Here is a 12,580-nt window from a genome sequence, read left to right as displayed (position 1 = left end):
TATGTAGATGGATATAATATTGGTGATTTTTTAAAAGATTTATTTATTCATACAGAACTAGGGTACAGGCCAGAAATGGGGAGAGTGAGAGGATTCACCAGAGACAGAGTGGGGAGCAGAACAGGCAGATCGACCAAGTACACTGCTGAGGGGAGCAGCAGGCGGGTCAGGAGAGGTCTGCCTCGCCATGTGGATCTCCTCCGGGGCAGGCGGGAATCGAACTCACACGGAAGTGGCTATAGCTTCTCAGTGCTATGCTTTAACCTGCTGCGCCACCAGGGAGGGCCCGTGATTCGGTGATTTTTTTTTTTTTTTAATTGTAGGTGCATTTAAAATGGCATTTCCAGGTCACTGGAAGAGAAACGATTTGAAAGAAACAAGAAGATAGATACTTACAAGTTGGTGTACCTAATAAAGAGGTTTGCTTCAATCTTGGTAGCAAAAAAAGCGGCCCTTAATCATGTTATGATCGTGCATCATAAAATCACTTTCTTTTAGCATTTGGGCAAGATAGGAGTGTTTTCTCTCAGTCTTCCTCCTAATTAGGCACATGACCATTAGGAAATTTGAGATCTAGCTAAATGGCAAGAAAAATTCAATTTGAAAGGAATGTTAACTTGGGTGGACCTCTGAGAACTTGGGTCTGTGATGTGGATGGAAGTTTCTTTTAAATGTAATGGATTCTAAGATTTTAGGCAGAAAATACATATTGCAACTTCATTGAAGAGTATTTTAAAGGCTAACATTATCTTTGATACTAGATGTACTTTCCTCTCAGGTTTTAAGTAACCTTGACTGGGCCTCTGGATATCTAGGTATTACTTTATTAGCCTTTAACAGAATGAACTTTGCCATGGGCAGTTATTATAATGTATAATTTTGAGAAAATACCATGTGGAAAAACTGCATATTAAAGCATGAAAAATGTTTCAAATGCAGTAATGTATTACACTTACGGTAATTTAAAAGTAAGAAAACATTATATCCAAGTGAATTTGTGCATTACGGTATTAGGTGACATACTTGTTGCAAATATGGACAACATTTATTAAAAACAGATTATTTAACTGAGAGAATTGTCCTGTTAAAATTTATCTTTAAAATACTATGACGAATTTGCTAATAGTCATATAACTAGAAGGCTTAATTTACTTATGGAGGGACTGCTTGGTGGTTAGTGGCCAGGAAACTTAACATATATGTGGAAATGCTTCAGTAGCTTTGAAAGACACATGCTTATGATGACCACTCATCCAGCTGTTTTTGAATAGCAGTATGTTAAACACCAGAAAACTAAGTAGTAATAGGATCAGAAAATGCTTGTGATTTATAGCTTATCAGTGGATAAAATAAATTAATGTGAGTATGTTTGGAAATAGAATCAATGACCTAACAAGGTTTTTTTTTTTGAAGAGAAATTTGGTTTGCTAAGAAAAGGACACATACAAACTAAGAAATAGAGAAAGAGAAGTTATTAAGTGAAAGAAAATAGTGGGCGATATTTAGAAAGAGGGAAATAAGATAGGTTAAAAATGCTATTTATGGGACCTTCCCTGGTGGCACAACATGTTAAAGTGCAGCACTAGGAAGCACACGTTTGATCCTCAGCCAGGGAGATGACACACATGAAACAGCAGACCTATCCTGTCTCGCCCGCTGCTCCCCTCAGCAGTGTATTTCAGTCAATCTGCTTTTTCTGCTCCCCACTCTGTCTTTGGTTAATTCTCTGACCTCCCAACCTCTGGCCTGTACCCCAATTCTGTCTTCATAAATAAAGATATCTTTAAAAAATACAATTTATGGCTTCAAAGAGCTCTGCCTCAAATTAGATACTGTGAGTAAAATAATAAATGAGGTTGAAATGTTAGAACTGGCAAATTCTAACTAACAGTATCAACATTAGGTAGGAGATAAAAATAATACTAAAGGTTATTTTCGAATAGTATATATGAATGTACATATGTGTTTGTTCATGTTTAAAGAATATTCTGATATATACATTATGCAACTCTAATATAGATACTGCAACAAAATTTACTTCAATATAGCTTACAAATTTTTGCCAAGCAAGAAAAAGTACAATTGGGGATGGCCATCATGTATCTCTGAGTTGTGACTTGGGGAATCTATAAACTTGTGACCAGATAGTAAAATATGAGCTATCCTTCAGGACTAAATCATGATAAATAAGGTACATTGGTTTGTGACATGGAAATAAATATAAATTTGAATGTGGAAATCCATTTATTTCTAAATTTACCAAAATGCAAAAATTGAGAAAAAGCAAAAATTGTGACAGGGGTGCTATTCACACACACACACACACACACACACACTCACATACACCCATATAATATGATGTTTTCACATACCTATATAAAAAATGCATAACCTAAGAGAAGGATTTAAATTTTTGCCCTAGAGGAAATAAAATTTATAGGTGATTTAAATTTTGATATTTCCAAGTTTACATTTTCAGAATATTTTAGAAGCAATGTGGAAAATAGAATGATGAACATCTCATATAAATTCCTGAGAGCAATGCTCTTATCTGCTCAAACAATGCATTTAGAAATCATTTTATATGGTATTCAGAAATGCATTTGTGATTTAATAATTTTTGCACAAAATCTACTGAATATTTGGGAGTGAATACTTTCTCCAGAGGTCTGTATCTGTAAGTTGAATTTACAAAAATGCTTTATTTGTAATACAATGATTTGTTTGTTTGTTTTTTTTATACAATAAATAGGAAGGAAGAAAATAACTTCTTTGTAAGCTACTATGTTATTTCTAAAAGACTGTTTTGTTCTAAATAATCACTATTGATAAATATAGACAATTTGGAAAATTACACTTGTGGTTTTATAGTTCATCACCATGTTTAAAATAGGATATTTTCAATATGAAAAGTAGGTCTCAGTGCTTTGAAAAGCCTGACAGAGAAAGATGAAAGGCTAGAAATGTCACTTTGTCCAGCTGACAGAATTTTTTTTTCTTGCTTTATGGTTAGCATTTTAATGATAAAGCTTACTGTTTTCCTGATTATTGTTATCAATATTTCTCTTTCAGCTGACAAAATTTTATGAGGAAGTTTCTGTCTTAAGATTGAAGTGTGGGCTCTCACTGCTGGCCAATGGTTAACGCTCAGCAATACAAAGCTAGCCACAATGGCTCAGGAGAGTTGAATCCCCCACCAGGGAGCTGACCCATAGGCCACAGATGGCCTCTCCTGTCTGGCCTGCTGCTCCCGTCAGCAATGCAATTTGCCTGTTTTTCTCCCCACTATGTCCCTGGTGAATCCTCTTAACACCATGCACCTCTGGCCTGTACCCCAACTCTGTATGCATAAAAAATAAACCTTTAAAATAAGAAAATATTCAGATGTGGGTTTTTAATCAGAACATTATCTTTTCTACAATATCTGCTTTCTAGTCTTAAATGAGGGCAAATATGATAAAGTGACCACCGGGGAAAATTGAAAATAAAACACCACTCCTTTTTCTCAAAACACCATATATATGTTTGTAACAGGTTGGTCCCCAGGAAAAGGGGAAATTTCAGGTTCCCTGCCCCACCCAGAAGGAGGGTGGAGCTGAGCAGAGGAAAAAAGAAGAGAGAAGAAAGGAATCTGAAGAAGAAGAAAGCAGTATGGAGAGCCAGAAAGAGACCTGAGGAAGCCACATGGAGCAGGGAGCATGTGAAATGTGTTTATCTCTTGGCCCTGGACTGGTTGAAAGAGATGTGGGTGAGAGACCCATGGGAAGGTTAACGGTTAACTATGGCAGTGTTTATATTTATTTTGATTTTGCTCTTTACCTCCCAGCCTTGTCTTGCCATTCCTGACCCTTTTCTACAGTCCCGGCCAGAAAGTGCTTTAGTCTCGTGGTGGGTTTTCAGGCCTTGCTTCGGACCAATCCCTTTTGGGTTGACTTTTGCCCATGAAGGAACGGGTGACTTCAGGTGTTTGATTTAGAAATTATATTCTTTGACTTTCATATTGTATACTCACTGTATTAAAGTTCCTTTTCATTAAAGTCTTATATGTTTTCTCTTGACACAGCAGTTGGCAGAACCTATTTAGAGCAGGCAGGTTTGGGGTTCAGTGGTACCCCTCTCTCCCTGCCCTGTAACATGTTCATAAAATTTCTCCTTGCTTTGTTGCAAAACTGATAGATGATATCTGCATGGGTTTATATAAAATGGTATCCATGTATACACAAATTTCTGCTTGTTTATACATTGTTTATTTTCTAGTATAGGAAAGGTTGGGTTTGATTCTCAGTTCTGCTATTCAAGTTAACATTTTTGACAATTTTCCTTAACCCCAGTTTCAGTTTCTGTTGTAGACATTAGTAAACTACTGTGAGAATATTGGTCTCTTGTAAGGATTGATGTACTAATATATGTGTCATACCCAAGGATTACCTACATACGAGTACCTGCATATAACCCCTTTTCTGCCTTTCTCTCTTGTAAAGACCAAGGTAAGTCAATTTATTCACTTTCACAGTTTTGGTCTTTAGATGTGCACCTGTTATGAGTTCTGTTCAGGAAGATGGAGAATGAAGTCACCAGGACAGGCTTCTGGAAATGTTTCATTTAGGGAAAAAAGAGCAACTGGCATAACCCTAGGCCTTTCTTCTGTCCTGAATGTGGAAACAATGTCAGGTGGTGAAAGAATCAGTAGGTGCACAGGGGGCTGAAAGCTAGGTGTGGAGAATGCTGGAGAGCAAAGGTGGAAAAACCAAAAAGGAATATCTTTTGCTCAATTAACATCTTTGAACTTTTGAACTGACCCTAGGTGATTGTCTATAGAATTATTTTTTGCATTTGCTTTAAGACACTTAGTTTTATTTTATTTTTTAATTTTTGTTTGTTTTGATTGTGGAAAGCATTGCTTTTAAAAATTTTATTTCTATATGTATTTACAACATTCTTCCGATTTGTACAAAATATGCTTTTTCCTCTCAGATGTAGTTCGTAAAATTCCCACCACCAATTCACCCATGTACTCTCAATATAGAACCTTGTGCTCCTGTCTTACCTGCTTTGATTCTCTCCTTCTCCCTCCTTGCAGAAGGTCTCTGATTTATAGTTGCCTGTTAATATTATTTTATTTTTTATAATTACTTTTTAATCTGATTCCATGTTTTATTCCCCTATATTCCTCCTACAAGTAAACCAAAGTCACCTGGTATAGGAAAGTTTCCTGATATAGGAAAGGCTGGGTTTAATTCTTAGCTCTTCTATTCAAGTTAATGTTTTTCTTTTTCCAACTGGCTTTTATGCTCAGTGAAATAAGTATTACTTGCTTTTATAGTGTGTCCAAGGTCTAGAGGCTCTGTTAACGTATTTTGATCTTAGTGATTTTTAATCTGCAATCAGCATTCCATTGACTGTGATGGTACAAGAGGAAAAATAACAACAACAAAAGTAGCTAATGATATAATCTGCACACTGTGCAGTCAGATTTTGAAAAGTATCAGCTTGCTCCTTTGAGCCGTAGGCTGTAAGGATAACAGGACTGGGCCCTCCCTAGTGGCACAATGGGTTGGACACAAGCAAGCAGCAGCCACTTCAGTGTGAGTTTGATCCCCAGCTCTGGAGGTGACCCACATGGCACAGCAGACCTCTCCTGTCTTGCCTGCTGCTCCCCTCAGCAGTGTACTTCATTGATCTGTCTGCTCTGCTCTCCACTCTCTCTGGTGAATCCTCTCACCATCCCTGCACCTCTGGCTTGAACCCCAGTTCTATATGAATACATAAATAAACCTTAAAAAAAAAAAAGCAGCAGGATTGCACAGGGTTATTTCTCTAACAGCCATTCATTTTAAATCAGAATATTGCTATTTCAAACATCACAATGAAACATCACATTTCCTAACACATTAATAAATCATGGGCATTTAAATGAGGAGGTGAGACATGTTTTACAACTTATAGCTTTCTATTGAAATAGCCTCAAAGTCTTCATTAATGAATTCAAGTTTCCTCTACTTATCTGGCTCATCTTTCATTATCTTTAGGGCAACCTACAAGGTTTTAAGCTGTAGCCCACGAAATAACTCTCTTTCATTGCTTCTGCACTGGTTCCATATGCCTTCCCCGATTCCTGTTGGCTGAGTGTCCCCAAACACTCAGATTAATATATGCTCAGATGCACTCTTGAAATTTTTGTTATCTTTTAATGAAATTGTGTGTAGATTCAAAAACAGCAAAGCAAAAATCTGGATTGCAACTGTTATTTTTTTAATATGACTTGCTACGAAATGCTTAACATTATCTTTAATATTGTTGCATAAATTTTGAAAATATTATCATTAATACTTTGAACAATTTATTAGATTTATGCATACATATTTGTAGACATATTTACATATACATATTTATACATATAATATTTATAATATTTATATTGTACATGGTTTACATATGAAATGTTAGATTTAAATGATCTATTTTATACAATATACCTTGATATCTATATCTTATATATGCATATCTATATCTATATATAGATCTATGTGTATATAGATATAAATATAGGAAAAGAAACACACATTTCATGTTTAATATTATAGTTTATATTTAAGTTACATACTCTGTCATTTATAAAAATAAAATAGATTTAATGTCTTATCTCATCAGTCACCTTGATGAATTATTTTAGTAATCCTAACAATTTTCCATTAAATCCTAAAAAAGATTTTCATATTGAGCAGTAATATCCTTTCTAAACCCATGCCCTTTACTGTATCTTCTTGTATTACAATTCTTTATCTGGTTTAATACATTAGGTAAGATAGCCAACTCAATTCTTAATAGAAATAAAGATCTTTGACACTAATATTGTTTAATTGTGATCTTCTCCTTCCCCTCCATGAAATATGCTAAAGTACCTGAGACTATAATCTTCTTTGGAAATAAACCTTTGCAGATTTAATCAAATTAAAAATGGAATCATTGTTGTCCTGAATCTAATATGATCAGTGTCCCTGTAAAGAGGAAGACACAGACAGAGGAACACAAGAAGGGCACCATGTAAGGAAATACATATTGTTTGGAATGACATGTCTTCAAGACAAAGGGCATCAAACATTTCTGGCATCACAGGAAGCTTAGTCAAATTCATGGAACATATTCTCCCTCAAAGCCTTCAGAGAGAGCCTAACATTGCTGACAAGTTGGTTTTGGACTTCTGGTATCTAGAACTGTGAGATAATAAATTTCTATTCTTGCAAGCCATGCAGTTTGTGGTATTTTGTTATGATAGCCCTAGAAAACTAACAGGCATCATTTACAGGACCTCCATGGGGATATGTCTAAAATTGTACTATTTAGAATAATATTTGCTTTGGCAAACACCAAAGTAATAATCGTTGCCAACAAGAATCATCAAACAATACTAAAATTATTGGATGAGAAACAGGATATTTGCATTGGCTCAAAATACCTCCCTACAGGATACTTACTAATTACAAGGGGGGGGAATGATTAACTTTCAAGTAGAAAAAGTGGCCCTCCACTGTAACTCAGTGATCAAAGTTAACGTCATGAGATATCATGAGCCTCTGATGTATTCAGTAATTAAGCAGGCTATAATACCACTTTAAGGGAATTTCTGCCAAACAACGCATGATAAAAATTACAAGGAAACATCAGACAAACTGACTCAAACTGAGGTACAGACTCACAAAATAAGACAAACACTAAGTTGTCATCAAGTGTCAAAATAATAATGATAATGATAATGATGATGATAGCAACAACAACAACAACAACAACAACAATAATAATAATAATAATAATAAAGGGTTAATGAACTGTGTCAGAGGGAAAAAAAAACTACAATGAAAGTCTATCCAGCATGTGATTGTAGATTGTGTCACAGACCAAAAGAAGATGGGTCACTTAGTGAAATAAATGGTGAAGTTTGAATAAAAATCATAGACATAAACTTATGATATATGCCAGATTTTGAACATTTTTCTATGGTTAAGATTTTTATGTAAAACAATACAAATGGTGATCTTATGGTATCTCACAGTGAATTTCCATACTCATAAAATGCAGCAATGGAAAATCCCAATTAAATTTGTATGTTTTCCAAATAAATGTGTACTTAACTGAAAGTCTACAGACACAAATACCTTCAAGCCACAAAAATCAGGAACTGGAGCAGAAAGTGGAAATTTTATATTCAATGTAAAGTGATGGTGACATTTAAGAGAAGAGCAGAATTATGTGGCAAGGTACAAACCCATGATGCTGGATAAGTTCATTGAAATCAAATCCACTGAGAGTGTAAATCACATTGCGGGGAGAGTGAAATAAAATGAAAAATAGAAACCATTGAGTTTTGTTAACTCAGAATTGACTGTGCTAATTACCTCTTAGTTGTACTAAGATTGAAATTTACAGATTAATTATCACAAGTGTAAAATTTAAGTTGTGGATGGATGCATGCATGTATATTAATGCACTAATTTATAAGTAAGTGAATCTGCATAAAAATTTCAGGAATTATTGTGCCCATTGCTCTGTACCTGCCTTGAGATTCACTTATTGCTTCAATATTGATGTATCTTTGTATTTAATAAAATCCCTTGAATGCACTGAAAGTTCAGTAAAACGTAAAAAGTCAATTAAATAAGTTTCACTGATTTTTGCAAAACACAAAAGATGTTTAGTTGCTAAAATGTGTAAGTATGTTATTTAACACAGCAAAATGAATTTTACAGTTTAAAAAAAATGAGTATCTGGCAATGGAAGATCATCTATAACATTCAATAACTCAAATATAAGCCTAAGGGCTGGAATAGGGTCATTACATCAGGACAGAAACAGAGATGCTCATTTTGTATCCACAAGCCACGTGACGCAGGAACCCTCCAGAAACTAAAAAAGAGGAGGAATGGACTCTCCTTAATATCTAAGCAAAATCTCTATTATATCTTTCAGTAGGAAAGTAGTTCCTCTGGTACTTGACTTTAGACTCATAAGAATTTATAATCAAAACTTGGAAAAAAACATTTTAAAGATGTATTTATTTATGTATACAGTACGGTGAACAAGGGTGCTGAGAGCCTTCACCAGAGACAGAGTGGGGAGCAGAACAGGCAGATTAACAAATTATACTGCTGAGGGGAGCAGCGGGAGGGTGTGGAGAGGTCTGCCGGGCCATGTGGATCACTTCCAGAGCTGGCACTGAAGTGGCTGTGGCCAGCTTACAGTATTGTGCCCTAATCCTTTGCACCAACAGGGAAGGCTAAAACTTGGAAAAATTTAAAGCCACATATCTGTTAGAGAATTATCCAAGCAAAAGAGATGTTGTAGAAGGATGAACAAGAGGGAAACATTTCTAACAAAGACATTTGTGAGCAATTTCAGTTGGTTAAGAACTTCAGAAAAGAAAACTGCAAGAACTCCAACATGGCTTGAATTTTCAGTGATGTGAAAAGCCGTAGAAAATGAAACTTCTAAGCTGGGAAGAGCATAGAACCAGAGGGATTTCATGTTAGACAATCAGGGATTTTCACCTTTACTTTAAGATCAATTGGAGGCTATCAATGGGTTTTAAGCACAAGACTGAGAGAATCTGATCTTCAGTTTCAATGAAAGCGTTCAGTTCTATAGCAATTCTGTTATCATTTATTCAAATGTTTCAGTGTATTACTTCACATAAACATTAAAAACATCTACAAAAAACCTGCCACCAAGGTCATGATCATTTTAGCGTACCATCCAAATGATGCATTTATAATGCCATAAATGCCACAGGAGACTGTGATGTTTTATGCAACAGCTTATCATATGACAAAATGCATATTTCTGGATGCTGAGTAAGCAGTTTAGATAATTAATGAAAACCAGTTAACTGCTCACATCATCTTCATTAATAAAATTTAGAGACTCAATAGTTCTTCTTGCCCTTTTTGTCAGTCCTCATGTAAATGGTGGTGAAAAAGAAAAATAACTATGATTAAAAACAAATCTACAAGTTAGTTGAAAATGAATGTGTCCCTTGTGATAATTATGGTCTGGGTTTTATTCTTAATTAAATGCAATCTAAAAATGAATTAAAAATGACATTTGTAAATGGATGGAAAATAAATCATATATAACACTGATCTGATTCTAAAGATCCAATGATTTTAACTCTTCAAAATAGTTCTAGGATAAGAATGAATTGGTCTATGACACTTCTGGTGTCATATTTTCCAGAGATAGATGAGACTCCACTAACTTTTATTTATTTGAATGAGACTGCTCTTGATGTGATTAAGCATATTTTTTGCTTATATATATATATATATATATATATATATATATATATATAATCTGTAGTGCTGAAAACTGTAAATATGAAGTGTTATCAAGTCCGTAAATATACATTTAAACAGGCTAAGTAAAAATTAAAAAAAATCATTCTAATAATAATCAAGTTATGAAGTATACTGTCTTATCATACATTTCCAGATAGATTTAGATGCAATTATTCAATATTCTGATATTCCAGATCTTGTTTTATATTGGTATAAATGGCCTCCGAGGAAATGAGTAATATAAGTTGAAAAGAAATTCTCCCTCAGAGTTAGCATGGTATCCTTGTTGTAAATGTTTTGTTGTCAATTATTGTTTTTCTCTACTCAAATTATGTTCTTTCATTTTTTTTAAGTCAGGATTATTAGGAAATGTTTAAAGCACTATAAACAAATCATACAAATTTAAGCATCATATCCAGTCTAGGAAACAGAAAATCTGATCCTGATATAAGATTGTCAAATATGTTTCATATTTTCCTCAAATAAATGACTTCAATTTATTCTTTTCTTCCAATTCAAATAGTTGTTTTTACTTCTCTGTGCTCCGTTTCTAAAATAAGATAGTGTTGCTGATGGCATAAAGTCATTCTTGAGTGTCTTGGAGATATGGAATATGAATGAACTTGGTTCATAAGGGCATTATGACTTTTGTTTTATCTTCTCATGAATTTCACTTTTAATTTGTGGGTTTGTTTCTTAGGAGAAAATCCTTTATGTTTTCTTAAACAGCCCAATCCTTTACTATTAAATTCTCTAGGATGCTTATGCCACTTGAAACCAAAAAATCTCCTTAGAGAAACATATAGTAGTCACATCACACAGTTAAAATAAAAATTGTCTGTTCAACTATTAAAGAACTCAACTGGTTATAATAATATTAATGAAATAATAGAATTTGAAATTTGTATCAGTAAATTCTTTACTTTAGAATTTTACATCTACTCCAATCTCCAAGTGATATAAGGACAGTTAAATAAGTGATCCTCAGGCTAATAGAATTGATTTGGTCATCTAAAATCTTATCATGAAACAATCAGTGAAAATCTGATTTCTAATCCTAATCTTAATTTAAAATGATACATGTAGTCCATCATTTGTAGCAAGACAGGACATAGATTGCATAATCTAAAGCAAAGTCAAATGATTTTCATGAATGAGTCATGGGTGGTCAAGAATCTTCTTCATACCCCGTCCATTCTTAGTGTGAAAATTCATTTCAGCAGTTAGTAGGTAAATCTGTGTATCTTTCATCACAACACTAATAATGATTAATTTCATTATTCGCAGAAGTTACCTATGAGGAGCCCAGGTGGTCTAGGGATCCTAGTGATTAAGTCTCAGCACTATCCACCTATGGCCTGAGTTCGATTCCAACCAGGGAGCTGAAGCACCTGGCACAGCAGAACTCTCCTGGCCCTCTTGCTGCTCCCCTCAGCAGTGCATTTCAGTAGATCTGCCTGTTCAGCTTCCTACTCTGTTTCTGGTGAATCCTCTCTGGCTGACACTCCAGTTCTTGTATGAACAAATAAATAAAAATTAACTTTTAAAAAAGTTAGCTATGTTGGCCCTCCCTGGTGGCGCAGAGGGTTAAAGCACTACACTAAGAAGCTAAAAGCCACTTCTGCATGAGTTCGATCCCCGCCTGCCCTGGAGGTGACCACATGGTGTGGCAGACCTCTCCTGACCCGCCCACTGCTCCCCTCAGCAGTGTACTTCATAGATCTGCCTGTTCTTTTCCCGGCTCTGTCTCTGGTGAAGCCTCTCACCGCCCCTGAGCCTCTGGTCTGTATCCCAGTTCTGTATGAATAAATAAATAAATATTAAAAAAAAAAGTTAGCTATGCTATGAAACAAGAAATATCGATGAAAAGTGGGGGGGACAGTATTTTAAAGACAAGAGGTTTGTCTTTGTATGTAAAGACAATATAATACTTGTTATAACAATATACTATTTTTATAATCAATATAACAAAATGTTGCACTGATGTTGTAGCTATGTAATTTTCAACTATATTGCACACCTAAATTGAATATATACAGATGTACAAACCCATATAAGATAATAAGGCAAAGGATGCAATGTGTCAAATTATAAAAGTAGAGACACTTTTATAATTTGACACATTGCATTTTCAACATTTTCTTTGTTATGTCATCATATTGTTATCTTTTCGTAAGAACTTGCCTGATATTCAAGTTAACACAAATAGAGGCAAGACCTTACCTGTATAACTTATTGTAGTTTTTTTTTTT

The sequence above is a fragment of the Condylura cristata genome, unplaced genomic scaffold (assembly GCF_000260355.1).
Source record: "Condylura cristata isolate star-nosed mole 26May11 unplaced genomic scaffold, ConCri1.0 scaffold00013, whole genome shotgun sequence".
NCBI lineage: Eukaryota > Metazoa > Chordata > Mammalia > Eulipotyphla > Talpidae > Condylura > Condylura cristata.
The sequence above is the reverse complement of the archived record's forward strand: the minus strand, read 5'-3'. Positions refer to the sequence as shown.